The following is a 17675-nucleotide window of genomic DNA, read 5'->3' as shown; positions in this document are numbered from 1 at the left end:
CTTTTACTTTTGGGAGGCAAGTCTCCCTATACCAGCAAGCAATGCTCTGGACACCAGGTAGGTGTCCTGTAATTCAACTCAATTCCAACCCTATCTATCCAGAGATAACATCAGATTCCACAGGTTAAAATTTCAGTCCTATGAGACTCCCCTCACTCACCTACCCCCCTCAGACATGAGTCACAAACCCAGGCTGTCACCTCTGCTTCTGACCATCTGGCTATAGGTTGGAGGTTCCAATGACCCCCTCCTTGGACTTCCAAAGTCTGTTACAGGTCCAGGTTATTGCCTATACATTTGGCTGACGGTCTGTGAATCAGAGATTCCCACACCCCCCTTCTTTATTGATTCTCATTTGCTAAGTGGCTCACAGAACTCAGAGAAACATTCTACTTATTAGATTACTAGTTTATTATAAGTTGATATAATTTAGGACCAGGCAGGTAGAAACAAAACATAGGGCAAGGTATAGAGAAAGGAAACAGAGCTTCCATGCCCTCCTAGGCCTGTTACTCTCCCAAAATCTCCTTGTATTCACAAACCCAGAAGCTCTTCAAACCCTATCCATTTTTTTTTTTTTTTTAGATTGTATTTATTTATTTGAAGAGAAAGAGACCACAAGTAGGCAGAGAGGCAGGCAGAGAGAGGGGGAAGCAGGCTCCCTGCTGAGCAGAGAGCCCAATGTGGGGCTCGATCCCAGGACCCTGAGATCATGACCTGAGCCAAAGGCAGAGGCTTAACCCACTGAGCCACCCAGGGGCCCCAAACCCTATCCTTTTTTTATGGATGTTTCATTACATAGGATTGATTAAATAAATCATTGGCTCTTGGCAATTGTTTCAGCCACCAGGCCCTCTCTTCCTTGTGGAGGTTGGGGGTGGGACCAAAAGTTCCAAGTTTCTAATGACTTTTTTGCTTCTCTGGGCAACCAACCCCCATCATTAGATATATCCTGAAGTCACCTCATTAACATAAAACAAGACACCATAGTTATCACAGGAAATTCCAAAGGATTTAGGAGCTCTGTACTAAAAGCAGGGACTAAAGCTAAATATATCTATTTCTTATTGTTAGTCACAACATCACAACTAACATCTTGGATTCAAAGAGGTGTAGTGGGGAACCACTTCACAGTCAGGCAACCACTTTCTGAGCAGACCCCAGCAAGCAGCAAAACTGCCATGAGAAACATCACCCGCCCCCCGATTCCTTTCCCCCAGGAGAGGAAGCTGTTTCAAAAAATAGAAATGGAAGGAAAACTTCCAAACTCTTTTTATGAGACCAGCATTTCCTTGATCCCAAAACCAAAGACCCCACCAAAAAGAAGGATTGCAGACCAATATTCTGACGAATATAGATGCAAAAATTCTCACTAAAGTATAGTCAGTAGGATCCAACAGTACATTAAAAGGATTATTCACCATGACCAAGTGGGTTTTATTTCTGGGCTGTAAGGGTGGTTCAACATCTGCAAATCAATCAATGTGATACACTATATAAATGGAAGAAAGGACAAGAACCGTATGATTCTCTCAATAGATGTAGAAAAAAAATTGACAAAATACTGCATCCTTTCTTGATTAAAACTCTTCACAGTGTAGAGATAGATGGTATACACCTCAATATCATAAAAGTCGTCTATGAAAAGTTCGCAGTATATATCATTTTCAATCAGGAAAAACTGAGAGTTTTCCCCCTAAAATCAGAAACATGGCAGGGATGTCGTTGTTGTTCAACATAGTACTGGAAGTTCTAGCCTCAGCAAGCAGAAAACAAAAAGAAATAAAAGGCATCAGAATCAGCAAAGAAGTAGTCAAACTTTCACTCTATGCAGATGACATGGTACTCTATGTGGAAAACTGAAAAGACTCTACCCAGAAATAGCTAGAACTCGTATGGGAATTCAGCAAGATAGAAGGATATAAAATCAATGCACAGAAATCAGTTGCATTTCTATACATTAACAATGAGACAAAGAAAAAGAAAGTAAGGAGTTAATCCCATTTACAATTGCACCAAAAACCGTAAGATACTTAGGAATAACCTAACCAAAGAGGTAAAGGATCTGTACTCAAAAACTACAGAACACATAGGAAAGAAAGTGAGGAAGACACAAAGAAATGGAAAAGTATTCCACAGTTATGGATTGGAAGAACAAATATTGTTACAATGTCTATGCTACCTAGAGCGATCTATATACATTTAGTGCAATCCCTATCAAATTACTATCAACTTTTTTTCACAAAACTGGAACAAATAATCCTAACATATATATGGAACCAGAAAAGACCCCAAATAGATAAAACGTTGAAAAAGAAATCCAAAGCTGGTGGCATCACAATTCCGGACTTCAAGCTCTATTACAAAGCTGTAATCATCAAGACAGTATGGTAGTGGCACAAAAACAGACACATAGATCAATGGAACAGAATATAGAACCCAGAAATAGACCCTAGATTCTATGGTCAATTAGTCTTCGACAAAGCAGGAAAGAATGTCCAATGGAAAAAAAGACAGTCTCTTCAACAAATGGTGTTGGGAAAATTGGACAGCCACATGCAGAAGAATGAAACTGGACCATTTCCTTACACCACACACAAAAACAGACTCAAAATGGATGAAAGACCTCAATGTGAGACACAAATCCATCAAAATCCTAGAGGAGAACACAGGCAGCAACTTCTGTGACCTTGGCCACAACAACCTCTTGTTTCTACCTCTGAAACTAATACATTATGTTAATTAATTGAATGTAAATTAAATAAAACACAAACAAACAAAAACAAAGAGAGGTTGCAGATAGGGAAACAGCCATCTTTGTGAGACTCAAAATTTAGAGATGATTACCAGCCCCTCCTTAGAATGGATGAGCTCATTTAGTGTCCATAACCTCACTCCTGGGCTCTGACATTAGAGCCTGGTAAGAGAGCAGAGGTCCTTTAAGTTCCTTAGGTTATTAGGAACAGAACAACTTTTTTTTTTTTTTTTTTTTTAATCAGATCTATAATGCTGGGAATATGCAGGCACAGAAAACACCCTGTCAGATATGGTACTGGCTGTCAGATCAGTTGGTTCCATGCTCTAAAGGAGGAAGAAAATAAAAACTTGGGGAAGCAGAGAGTGAACAAGCGAAAGAACTATGAGAAGTCTATGGACTGCATGGTTGCCAACCAGCTGAGTTATGTTACTCATTCTGCACCTGAAAGTAAGCAGTATTTGCTTTGGGCCTCAGTTTCCCAAACTGTGCAATGCAGACACTGGGCTAACAGTACCTAGGGCTTTTCTGAGGCACACCGTAGTTATCAGCCATACCTCACAGGTGGCTTTTTTTTACCAGAAGCGCCGACACAGTAAGTTTTGTAAGTTAAAATAATAAAACATTGTCTTCAGTCTTCCATGGCAGCTTGCTCAATCACTGTAGCCCTCTCCCGGCTCAGCTTTGCTACCTAATATTTAACCTAAACCTTTTCACTTCTTTTGTTTTAGTTCATCATCACTTGTTCGGTTCTATCAATCTACCTATGCATTTCTATGCCACTTCTCACCAGAGTGCTTAGCACCTGTCCTCTCTGAGCAATGAGGTTAATATTGAAGGTAAAATCCATTTCGTAGAGATAATGTACTATAGACCTTTCAGAAGAGCTCTCTATGATAATGAGGAATGAGTTACCATGCAGAGGTTGTTTAAATGTCATTTATTTTAACAAGTGACACTCTGAATTTATTTAAAGTTGACTACAATGAAGGAAGTGTGGAAAGTTTTAAAGTTTCATGAAACAATAATAGAACTGCAAAGCAAGGAGCCCTGAAAGATGGATCTGAATGGTAATTCTGATTACAAGCTCCATGGGAGGGCTGGTTGGGTTGAATACTTCCAGTGGATTGTGAGAGACTCCGGGTGCGTGGAGAATAAGTATGTCACCAAGGGCAAGAGTTTGGACTCTGAACTTCCTCTCTTTCCCACTGTGCTCACATGTGTATATATGTGCTCATGTGTATATAGATATCTGGGCAGGTACATGTGTGAGTGAGCTAGGGTGATCATTCTCTTTGCCCCTTCACTGCATTCTTCCCACCACAAAATCAGGGGCAGGTATCTTGAGCCAACTGCCACTTAGTTGCCCCCGTTTTCTTGTCGAGATCAGTATTGGTCTCCAAGAACGAAGACCATGTTTACTACTCATTTCTACCAACAGAGATTAACAAAGTGAGATATAGTGATTTATTCTTGTTCATTGAAAAATGGAATTTAGAGGGTAGCAGTGGACAAAGACTGTGGAGTCTCCTTGGGAAAAACACGGTAAAGGGCAGAGGCACCTTTTAGCTGAATGAGTTAAGTATTGTTAAATGTCTAGGAAGAGATTCTTTTGATTGCAAGCAACAGAAACCAGTTAGAACTAATTTAAGAAAAAAAGCTGGTCGGATGAAAGTGGATTTATTGTCAGGTTGCTGGTGCTTCTTGTGGGACACATGTATAGGATCTTTTAAAGGCAGAAGGAGGAAATGGGAAGCCATCAGTAAACCATTTAGTGGGGACTTCTCTGTCCTTGGTCTCTACTGTTCTGCTTCTCTCCTTTTCTTCATTTATCCTCTCTTTGAGACTGTCCTCTGTTTCTCTCCCTATATACGAGGCAGAAGATGGCTACGCAGCAATCTCCCAGTTCTATTCTCTTAACTCCAGCCACACTGGCTGAATTGAATCCCACTTCCATATTCCTAGGAATGATCATCTGATGGATTTGACTTAAGAGTCCTCTCCCAATGGTTAACTCACTCTGTGTACTCACCTTGTTGCTTTGGCTGTTGGTGTAAATAAAGTACATCTTCCCATTGGTAAACAGTAATAATGATTAAAAAAAAAAAAAAAAGTTCAGCCTTTGAACCAGCCATTTATGAATTAACAAATATGCACTAATGGGGGCTTGTTCCTGTGTGTGGAGGAGGCAGTCATGGAAACTGGCCATTCTGAGCTGGGCAAATAGCACAGAATATTTCTAATACACCAGAGAACTTCAGAGCATACATAAAGCTGCATTCAGTATTGACTTCAATCTTGTCTTCCTTGAGACAGAACATGGCAAATGGTAGTTTGCCTATCTAAGTGAAATGATGTCTGAAGGTGGGTGATTTTATTAAGAGTTAGATCATAACAACATTTTTAAACTTAAATAAGTTATTTTCTTTTCAGTCCAATCAATTCCCTTATTTGAACATTTAAGATAATTATAGGTTACAGGTAAATTATATATTATGCACATGCTAAATTATAACCCATCTCGACCAATTAATATTTATTGAGCAATGAATGGGCAAAATATGCTAACTTGGAGATTCAAGACCTGTGTGTAATTAGGTATTTCTGCTGGGAAGGATTATAACTGCGTCTTCCCAAACAGCCCTCCCTTTTCTCCCCAGTGCATATAAAGGGAAATGTAAGGATAATATGCTAACCCTTAGCTTATCTCTGATGTTGTTTACACAGGGAAAAAATCAATTACTTTAAATATTTTAGGTTCTGTTTTCCAGAACTTACCAATGACAAGTTATGATGGTCTTAAGAGCCAAGCAGAGGACTCAAATGTAATGTCTTATATTTTTTATTTTCATTAGGGCTTCTTGTGGGTCTCTCACTTATAGGCCTAAAGAATATCACAGTGAACTTGACAGATCCCACTGCTCACGAGCTTAGGATTTAATGTGGTAGACAGACTGGTAACTTGGTACTTGGTACTGTGGATGGTTCAGTCTGGCTCAGAAAAACAGGTTATGATTGGGAAGAAAGTAGAAATCACAATATATCTACAGCTTTTCCAGCCAACTACAAATAAAGCTCAAGAAGTATTTAGCTATTTATATTTTTGAAGCACTTTGAAATATAGAACTTCAGATTTCAACCATGAAACACAATTTTTTTTTTTTTTTTAATGTAAACTCTACCTCCACCATGGGGCTCAATCTCACAACCCTGAGATCAAGCGTTGCATTCCTCATGGACTAAGTCAGCTAGCTGCCCCAAATACAGTTATTTTAAAGGGATTATTACAACATGCAGGAAGATAGGGTGGTGCCCAGCAGTTCAGCATTTGCTAAAGCTCCATGGTGATTATTCTTCACCAAAAGGATTGACACACAGACCTTGAGGAGGATCTGAGTCTCTGTGAACTCCTCGGGCAGGAAGGGAGAGGGGGCAGAGATGATCAGAGTCGGGTGAAGGTGATCCGAGGAAGATGTGACAGAGGGGGTGCCTTAGGTAGAAAGTACACTGATCATCAGAAAGGCCTTACAGAACCGATTTTCTGGGCTGAATCTGAGAAATCTAGAACTCTACTCATTGTAGGAGTCCATGCCCCATTTGCCAGGACATTTCAGGTTTATGCCTGTTTGCACTTGGATGATGAATTATTTAGCCCCCTATTGGCCCCAAGTATCAGCTCGCACCAAGGATTTAAAACCTACCATGTGTAATAGACTAGTTCACCTTTCAAGCTTTATGTATTAGTGGAGTCCTTTCTAAGCCGATATATTTTGTGTTCCACCCACATTGGTACCTCAGACAGCTCTAAATATCCCTACTATCACTGCAGATGCATACTTTTACTGCAATACCTACTTTCCAAGCTCTGTTCTGTGAGTTTTCTCCTTTGAATCTCACAATTGCCAAGGGATAGGCAGAGCCTGAGCTATTATTGCTGGGAGATATTAAAGTACTTGCTCACAGTGATCATAGTTGTCAGGGGCAAAATCCAAGGTAAAACTAAGGCTCCCAATTCCCAGGTCAACGCTTTTCCTGACATAGAAAGGGCAATGCCATTTACAGGCTGAAGTCTCCAGGGTAGAGCCCATTTCTGACTACCTGGGTATTCTCATCACCTAGCGCAATGTCTGGCATATGGTCAGCATCCCGCATGCTTATGAACCTAGAAGAAAGAGCCCAGAACTACCAGTGAACAACTGGGACTATAGTTCTACCACTAAGAAACTGTATTATGTGGCCCCTCTCCCCACTTTAAAAAAATCATGTCTGGATCTTTATTTCTCTTCTGTAAAATGAGGGCAGTAAGATTAGCCCTGCGTACTCAGGAGTTACAATGATAAATGTAAAGCGTGGGGTAATGTTTAGGAAAAAAGGAAATGTTCAATATTTAAAAATAAATATATGTAAAAATATAATGAGTTCTATTCCTGGGTGGGGGAGCCTCAAATGATCTTATGGACCCTATAGCCTTTGTTTTACCACATTCCAGGTAACCCCCAAAACTCTGAGAGCTCATGGTCACCTTTGCCACTCTGCATGTGAAGCAGAAGAAGAGGTGTGCCTGGCTACTTCAGAAAAAAAGTGAGTAGGAGACGCAGCGGGTATAAACCAACCAGACACTGTCTCTTAAAAAGAAAATTATGCCAAGTCCTAGGCATAATACCCATAATTCGCATTTTGGAAGCGAAGAAGGCGTATTTGTGCTTATTAGACCATATACAAACTTGTTTGAGTGGCCGTGGGTTTCCCTTTCACTTCCTAACTGCAACTGTTGGGTGTGCTGCTGTTTTGTGCTAGAGAAGGCATATCAGAGTCCAAAGGAAATGCTAGCAATTTAATAGGAGATAAAGTGATCCAACACAGCTCACACACACAACAAATGAAATGAGAGGCGACAGACTTGTAATGTGTCTTTAATGTAATTACAACTATAGTCTAAGAATGAAGGTGTGATCTCAATTTGTAGGGATGCACACGGGTTTCTTATTTGAGATCATCATTAGCGAGTTGTGTGCACCTTGTTGAAATGGGAATCCGTCCCATGGAAATTCAGTGACCCTAATGAAACTGGAAAATACAATTGTGACAAAAGGGACTGGGCTGAGTTAGATCACCCACACAGCTGAATGGCCCGATTTTCAGAGGTCCAGTTTCTGATCATCCTTTCAGTCCCTCCTTGTGCCTCAGCACAGGACCTGGCAAAGAGGTGGCTTGAGTCTGCTTGGTGAACAGAATTAAAGCACTTCCTCCATCCCCGGCAAGCAGGACCATCCCTCTGGATGAAATGCTATACAGGAAATAAATTAATCAATTTGTTACATTTTTTCCCCTCCTATGTTAGCTTAGTCATACCATGTTTATTAGCTATGAGGGAATTCTATTTAGGAAAACACTCTCTTACCAAACTTTCTACTTAGTTCACAAGTAAGTTTTATATATTTAAGATCTGCCAACCTCTCAAACTCCTTAATGAATGGTATGTATGATTAAAAATAGAGTATCCTTATCCAAACCTTACTATTAACCATAACTCAGGGACTTTAAGAATTGGTGTCCTGCGGCGACGTCATGAGAACTAACAGAGGTGAGTTCAGCTCAGATTGTGGATTCATTTGTCATGTGGCCTTGGGCAAGGGACAGCTTTGTGGTCTCACCTGGTTCAGTTATAATCACACCTGTGCTGTATATCTCACAGAGTTATAATGACACTAATGAAGTGATTGGCATGAAAATACCTAGAACTGGCAGAGCTGTGTGTAAAGGGATTATGGGAAATAAAGATGGTAAGGAATAGAAGTGCTAATGTCCCTTCATACCAATAAATCAAAGGAGGTCACCTCTCACAGTAAACCTACTCTATGTTCACGCTAAGATTCAAACACACCTGACCAGGACTGGCAAGCTTAAGAGGCAGGACCAAAGGCATCTAGGTGTACAAATTACCCAGGAGTTCCCCAAAGGGGAGGACAATTTATAAGAGAATGAGCACACAAGGATGTTGAAAGGATGGTGAGTAAGGGCCCAAGGGAGAGGAGGCATTGTGAGTGTGTGACTTACCCAGCTCTTGGCTTCTACCTGTTCCTTAACCCCTGAGCCCCAGAACTCTTCTGCTGTGCCCTGGAGAGTAGAAATGATAACCAAAGACAAGGAATAAAAAAAATGAAACAAAGGAAAATAATTCCACTAAAATCTCTGTGAGACTCTGTATGGTGTGGAAGACCCATGCCAGTTCCCATGTAGCAAAGCATAACTCTACGAGGGAATGGAGGCTCTTTTTCTGCCTTGGCATGGGATACAAAATGAGCTGGATCATAGTGAGAGTTTCAGAAGACGTAGTCTGGTTTGGGCATACAGAGGGCGTTGGTGCAGGCAGCAGGATTCATGGCAGTGATGGGACTCAGGGTGGGCGCATCCCAGTTGGAACAGTGGTGCCCAGCCCCTGATGCAGCAGGAATGCCACTCAGATACGGAGATGGAAGTGTGCCAGTGACTCTGGGAAAAATGGGACCCAATGGCCTTGCTCTGGATATCATTGCTTCCTACTTAAAAGTAGCAGGCAGTAATGATGGCGTCCCTGCAGAGGACATTTTTATCCCCTGTGGGCCTGTTGTTGTATAGCTATGATGGCATAATTGACAGGGATGGAGGAGTAGAAAGAGTCATCTAAGAGGTTTGGTGGAGTGGAGTGGCAGCTATAAAAGTTCTCATGAACTAATAGGAAAGCACCAGCAATATCAATTATAGGACCCTGAGAGAGGGTCATTGTTATGGTACATGTGTTTGTGAGAACCAAACCACAGATGTCACAAAACTTGGAGCTGAGTGTCTACATTGCTTCTGATAGAAAAGGACTAAAAGCCACTGGCCAGTGTAGTTCCAACCCCATTCCCTGATTCCAAATTAAACTGAGAGACCTGTTTGCCCCTAATACACATTAAATGATGGTAAAGACATTGGAACCCTTAGAGCCTTGGGGAAAATTATCTTCAGTGGTTAAAGAGAGTGAGAGAATGTTTTACTTGTTCCTTCCATTTACCATCCCTCAGAATCACAGCCTTCTTGAGCCCAGGAAGCACCACCTCATTCCTTAGAATTTACATTTCTTACAAGATAAAACAAGATCTGTTATAGATAATTTAGCCCCAGGAAGCTTAAGCCAGGGACAGTCAAACAGGGCTTTAGTAACAAGGAACACCAGGCCTCTTTCTTTCTTTACCCTGGGATTTTTATTTCTGAGCCAAGAAGATAACGCATCTTAATAGCAAGCAGCTGAGTTAACTAGATAAAAGGTTTCATAAACAGTTAGTGAAATCTTGAAATCAGAGAACCCAGAGATTCACAGCCTTCCCTTGCTTGGCTGGATCTAAATGTACATCACAGAAAGCAACACGGAATGAGATGGTGAGATACTCGGCACTGCTCCCGCGAGCCTATGCACACGGGTTTCCATTCATTCATTCATTCTACAGATAAATGTTGGATGCTATGGCATAGTTTCCTCTTGGCTTAAGTCTGAGGATAAGAGATGCCAAAAGAATCAATCAGCTAAAATGGATTTAATGATCTTACATGATAAAGATGACATCAAACCAATGAATACAGGATGCAAATAAAAGGCCATTTTTACTAGTTAATAGAAAATAAATAGAAAACCTAGAAGGTTTAGATCCATAAGTAAATAATGGTACTAGTAGTTAATATAAAACTGGGAAATGATATAAAAAGGATAATTTGACATGTTGTGAAAGGACCAGGATGATAAATGATGGTGATTCTATGGTTAAAAGGAAGTGGTAGACAAACAAAAGCAGGAAAAATTCCAAAAATTAAAAAAAAAGGGGGGGGGGACTAATCAGAAGGAGCTCAGTGAGCCTTTCAGGGAACTGACTTTGGTGCAGGATGAGGATAAAAATGAGCCTGGAGGACCAAGAGCCGGAGGCACTCGCAGTTAGGAGCTGTGGCTGGTGAACTACTGCTGTCCTCCAAATTGACCACCCATAACCAAAAGGTTTTAAATGAAGTACAAATTCAAGAAAATTCCAATTACTGTGGCAGCATCTAGAAAAAGGGAATATCAAAGGAAGTATCGAGGGGAAAAATGATTGATTCTGAACAAAGGAAAATTAAAGATCAAAAGCAAGAAGATAAAGGAAATCATACTGGTTTTGGACAAAGACTACACGCATTCAAAACCTATAAATAGATAAATAGGGAGCAATTTTCTGAAAAAGTTAATGAAATGGAGCAACAACTGAGATATGGGAAATAATGAATATGTGACGATGGGAATAAAGCCAGTCAAATGCTACCACATCAATTAAGGAAACAGCAGGCCTCCACAGCAGAGACAAAAATAATACAACTTCTGAAGACCCAACATTTACAAGACAACATAAAAGAACCAAGAGAAACATGTGCCTTTCACTACTAATCTGCCTTTACATGAAATATTACCAAAAAAAAAAAAAAAAAAACTTAAAAAAAAACCATGAAAATGATTCAAATTGCAAAGCAAATTCTTCAGAGCCACGTATGCCTCATCTGAGCATGTTTCTTTCTATGCTCCTCTATCATCTCTAGGTCGTGTGCCCTCATTCATGGAGGTGACCACTTTAAGTGGTGGCACCAACTCTGTAGTTGGTAAAACCCTCATTGGGAGCAGAAGGGCTCATAGCCTCTGCATTCCCTAAGCCTCTACATTGACTCTTAACTCCCTCCTAGGCCAGGGGAATGTTTTGAGTCAATCCTGTCTGGCTTCCCCCTCCCAATTTCTGATACCAGTGAATAATCCATGGATTTTGTCTCTAGACACAGTGACTGAGCACACCATTGTATGAACAACTGGACTGAAGTTTTCAGTGTCCTTGACCACCTCTTTCTTCCCAGTTACCAAACCAAGGGAGACACTAATGTTTTTTCTGATGTCATTAATTAGCTGTACTTTGTGGCTGTGAGTAGGTATAAATGAATTTTTGTTCTCAAGTGTTTCTTCTCTTCCACTTTCCTCTCATGTTTATTTTGACGTCTTTTTATTTCCTTTACATCTTCAGTGCCTAGCAGAGTGCTTACCTCATTGCCAACGAGGAAAGGTTTGCCAAATGAATGGATCTCTACACACTCATCTTCCTCCATGTTGAACCTACTCTGCCAACCCCAAATCCGTCTGACCCTCTTTAGTTGATTTTTCTAGGTCTCTTTCTTATATACTCTGGCTCCAAACCACAGGATCTTCCAGATTTTCTCTTTGAAGTCTTTCCCTCATCCCACTTTATGGTTTTCCCTTTTTCACTCACTTCACTTTCCTTCTTCTTTCATTATTTATTTGTTTTAGAAAGTGAAGTAATTCATTCAAGGCAGTGGATAGATCACCAGAAGACAGAAAAGCAATAGATGCCATTGGAAAGCCTAAACTCAAGATATTCTTTGGTTCTTCCTAGGTGCATCTTCCTTGAGTATGATTTCCTAGAAATAGGGCTTCCCACAAAGCTTATTTAAAAATAGCAAGATATAAATTAAAGTAACATATGTACTAATAATGGATAATACATAAAATAAATATAAATATCACAATCTTAACAAAACTGAAATACAAATATGTAGTTATAACTGAATGTGATTTACATCCATTTATACCTATTTCCGGTAATGTAATCCTAGCTTTCCCTTCATATTTGTCCGTTGTTTTTCAGCTCATCCTAAATTAAAAGAAAATTTAGTTATAAATTTCTCATGGTAGGTTTAATAGGTCCTACTATCTTATATTAACTTTGTATATCATTTTTTAAACTTTTATTACAGATACACAGAAATATGATTTAAAAATCAGATATCTCCTCAGAGTTTCTTATGAACATTTTACCTGCTTCATTGTTAATATTTCCCACTTCTCATGTGTATGAGTATTCTATTGGCTTAACAAATTACCACAAGCTTAGTGGCTAAAAACAACACAGAGATTTATTATCTTATAGTTCTGGAGGTCAGAAGTCTGACAGATTTTCCTGGGATAAAAAGAATAGGTCATTGAAGTTGTAGTCCTTTCTGAAGGTTCTAGGGGAGAATCTGGTTCCTCATTCACTCACATGTCAGCAGACTTTAGTTTCATGCAGTTGTGGGACAGTTTCTGGATGGGACCCCCGGCTGCCTAGAGCCTTGGTCTTTACACATAACCTCGTCCATCTAGAACAAGCAACACAACTTTGGGTTATTCTTACTCTGCTGTTTCTCTCACCGCATCTGCCTTTCTCTTTCACTTTAGTGACTCATGATTGGGCCTACCCTGATAATCTAGAATACTCTCCCCCATTTCAAGGTCCTTAAACATAATGATATCTTTAACGTTCTTTTTGCCATATAAAGTAACATTCCCACATCTGAGAATTAGGACTTAGACATCTTTTGGGGTAGGGGCATTATTTTGCCTACTATACAAGGGATATTCACATTCAGCTCTTTTAGATAATTATTTGGTAATTACTCCAGCTTCTCTGAATAGAATTCCTAAATTAGAATTTCTTGATTTTTTTTCAGTTTTTGTAATTATGTGTTGACTTCCCTTTATAGAAAATGAGGATTTAGCTACCTTTCATTCTCAACATCCTATAAAATGTGTCCATTTCTTGTCCTTTCATCTTCCTTTATGGTAAAATTAAAGTAAGATCAAATGCAACTTTTGTGTTACTACTATTACAAAAACACTATTCATAGCTGAATTATGTATTATAAAATAATTTTCTATTCTGGAAAGACTTTTTTCTTTATTAAATTTCCTATGCATTTACCTCTTAACCATACTCTTTTCCAGTTGTATAAATCTTCTTTCAGCTTTTCCAATCAAATTAGGTATTGCCAGTCCCATATTCTTTTTTTTTTTTTTTTTTTTTTAGATTTTATGTATTTATTTGTCAGAGAAAGAAAGAGAACACAAGTGGGAGGAGTGGCAGGCAGAGGGAGAAGCAGGCTGTCTGCTGAGCAAGGAGCCCAACCCAGTGCAGGACTCAATTCCAGGACCCTAGGATCATGACTTGGGCCTAAGGCAGATGCTTAGCTGACTGAGGCACCCAGGTATCCCTGTCTGTCCCATATTCTTGAAGAACTTTCTCCCACAATTTTCTGACCTGTTCAATCTGGATTTGTTGATTTCTAAGTATACTGCCCAACTGCATTGTGGGACGGAAACTCCCTGTAGCTGCATCTTGAAGAGTCTTTTTACCTCATATCATGTGGGATTTCAGCATCATTTCAGTTGAACACATTCTTCAGAAGCTTCTTGATAAAAAAAAAAGTAAGGGAGGTAAGATAATTTAGATTTATATACATTCAGCCATAAAACATCTTTTCCTACTCTTCAACTTAACTGAGAGTTTGGTTCTGAAACTTTATTGGCTATTATTATCCCTCAGAGTTTTGGGCAAAACATGGAGTTAGCAATCTTGAGTTTCATCAGGCTCTCTGTTTATAGTGTGTTTATTATCTCTGTTCTTGTTGGTGCCCGGTATCCTTCAGTCCAGAAAAATTCTGTTTTATTCTCTCCAGAGAAAAGCCCATTAGGCTCCTGCAGTGAGGAAGAAGTTACATGGAATAGGAAGACGATCTGTGGGAGTCTAACTGCATCATCAAAAGTTTCTATGAGTCATGCTGTTCTTTTTTTTTAAGTTTTTTAAATTTTTTTCTAATTTAATTTTATTTTTTTCAATGTTCCAGGATTTTTTTGTTTATGCACCACATCCAGTGCTCCATACAATACCTGCCCTTTATACCCACCACCAGGCTCCCCCATACCCCCACCCTCCTCCCTTCCAAAACCCTCACTTTGTTTCTGAGTCCACAGTCTCTCATGCTTTGTCTCCCCTTCCAATTTCCCCCAATTTACCTTTCCTTTCCTTCTCCTACTGTCCTCTATGTTATTCCTTGTGCTCCATAAGTGAGTGAAACCATATAATTGACTTTCCCTGCTTGATTTATTTCACTCAGCATAATCTCCTCTGGTCCTGTCCATGTTGATACAAAAGTTGGGTATTCATCCTTTCTGGAGGCTAATACTCCATTGTATATATGGACCATATCTTCTTTATCCATTTGTCCGTTGAAGGGCATCTTGGTTCTTTCCCAGTTTGGTGACTGTGGCCATTGCTGCTATGAAAGATGGATGGCCCTTCTTTTCACTACATCTGTATCTTTGAGGTAAATACCCAGTAGTGCAATTGCAGAGTCATAGGGTAGCTCTATTTTTAGTTTCTTAAGGAATCTCCACATTGTTTTTCCAGAGTGGCTACACCAACTTGCATTCCCACCAACAATGTAAAAGGGTTCCCTTTTCTCCACATCATCTCCAATACTTGTTGTTTCCTATCTTGTTAATTTTGGCCACTCTAACTGGTGTTAGGTGGTATCTCAATGTGGTTTTGATTTGAATCTCCCTGATGGCTAATGATGATGAACCTTTTTTCATGTGTCTGTTAGCCATTTGTTATGTCTTTTTTTAAAAAACAAAATTTAAAATTTTTTATTAACATATAATGTATTATTAGCTCCAGGAGTACAGGTATGTGAATCACCAGGTTTACATACTTCACAGCACTCACCATAGCACATACACTCCCCAGTGTCCATAAACCAACCACCCTCTCCCTAACCCCTCCCTGCAGCAACCCTCCATTTGTTTTGTGAGATTAAGAGTCTCTTATGGTTTGTCTACCTCCTTATCCCATCTTTTTTCATTTTTTCCTTCCCTATCGCCCAAACTCCCCACGTTGCCTCTCAAATTCTTCCCAACTATCATATGATCTCCCTGATATGAATAATTTGTGTGTCTTCTTTAGAGACGTGTCTGTTAATGTCTTCTGCCCATTTTTTGACATGATTATCTGGTTTTTTTTGTTTGTTTGTTTTTAAGATTTTATTTATTTATTTGACAGAGAGAAAAATCACAAGTAGGCAGAAGGGCAGGCAGAGAGAGAGGGGGAAGCAGTCTCCCTGCTGAGCAGAGAGCCCAATGCAGAGCTCAGTCCCAGGACCCTGAGATCATGACCTAAGCCAAAGGTAGAGGCTTAACCCACTGAGCCACCAGGTGCCCTGATTATCTGTTTTTTGAGTGTTGAGTTTGAGGAGTACTTTTTGATCTTGGATATCAGCCCTTTGTCTGTAGTGTCATTTGTAAATATCTTCTCTCATTCCATGGATTTCCTCTTTGTTTTGTTGACTATTTCCTTTGCTGTGCAGAAGCTTTTGATCTTGATGAAGTCCAAAAAGTTCATTTTCAGTTTTGTTTCCTTTGACTTTGGAGACATGTCTTGAAAGAAGTTTCTGTGGCCAGTGTCGAAGAGGTTACTGCCCATGTTCTCCTCTAGGATTTTGATAGAGTCCTGCCTCATGTTGAGGTCTTCTACCAATTTCAAGTTTTTCTTCGTGTATGGTGTAAGAGAATGGTTGAGTTTCATTCTTCTATACATAGGTGTCCAGTTTTCCCAGCACCACTTATTGAAGAGGCTGTCTTTTTTCCACTGTGTATTTTTTCCTGCTTTGTCGAAGATTATTTGACCATAGAATTGTGGGTCCATATCTGGACACTCTACTCTGTTCTGTTGGTCTATGTGTCTGTTTTTTTGTGCCAGTACCATGCTATCTTGGTGATCACAGCTTTTAGTAAAGCTTTTCAGAGTCAGGCTGTTTTTAACCCTATATTCCCACCCTCCGATACAAATGAATTTTCTGGATACCTGCTTCTTCCAATTCCAGAGCCTTTAGGGAATTTATAATGTAAATGTGTATGTTTCTTAGCTTCCACAGATTAGGGAGACAAACCATAAGTGACTCTTAATCTCACAAAACAAACTGAGGGTTGCCGGGGGGAGGGGGTTGGGGAGAAGGGGGTGGGATTATGGACATTGGGGAGGGTATGTGATTTGGTGAGTGCTGTGAAGTGTGTAAACCTGGTGATTCACAGACCTGGGGATAAAAATATATGTATATAAAAAATATATGTTTATAAAAATAAAAAGATTAGGAATTAAAGTAGATTTAACATTCTCCAGCCATGCGAAGGCAGTTAACACGGACTGCTTTCCAGCTTCAAAATTTTATTTGTCTTGTCTCCACTGATGTTCTTTTTGCCATTGTGTTTATGTCCTTTTACAATTACTTTATTGTGTTTTATATCTTGACTTGTTTCTTTTTGGCTGTGGCCAAATCCAATTTGTGTGATGAAACTACTGTCATTAATTGAAGGTCCTCATCAACTTTTAGAGTTCAACTGTATTTATTTTCTTATTGTTGTTGATAGGAAGATCGAAGTTTCTAAATGTACTAGCTCACTGAAGTTCTACTTTTAAAGGGTTACTTTCCTACAGAACAGCTTTACCTAGATATTCTAATCGGTTATAGCTCAACTGGAAAACACCAAAATACTTCTTGTAGCTTAGTGCTTGTAGCCATGGATACCACCATTTTCTAGATTTCCAAACTGTTATATTACATTGCCAATTTGTCCCTCAGTTCAATCTATTAGTAATGCATATTGATTTTTTTCTTCATTACATCTCTCAAATGTGCCCTCTTTTGTCTCTAACCATTTCTTTTTTAGTAGTTCAGGCTCTCATTACCTCTCAACATGATTACTGCAAAACAACCTGTTGGCAAGTTCTGATCCCTCTCATTCTCCATTCCCATTTTATTCAAACCTTCCTAAGACCACTGTCACCATATCTTCCAGTATATATGAATATACATATATATATATGGTTATATACATGTGTGTGTATATATACATATATGTGTGTGTATGTGTGGAGATATATATATACACACATATAATACACATATATAATATACAATATACATATATAATATACAATAATATAATATACAATTGTATATATATAATATACAATATAATATACAATTTCCCCCTTCTCTTTGGATC

Source organism: Mustela lutreola, chromosome 9 (assembly GCF_030435805.1).
Source record: "Mustela lutreola isolate mMusLut2 chromosome 9, mMusLut2.pri, whole genome shotgun sequence".
NCBI classification, from domain to species: domain Eukaryota; kingdom Metazoa; phylum Chordata; class Mammalia; order Carnivora; family Mustelidae; genus Mustela; species Mustela lutreola.
Note: the sequence above shows the minus strand (reverse complement) of the source record.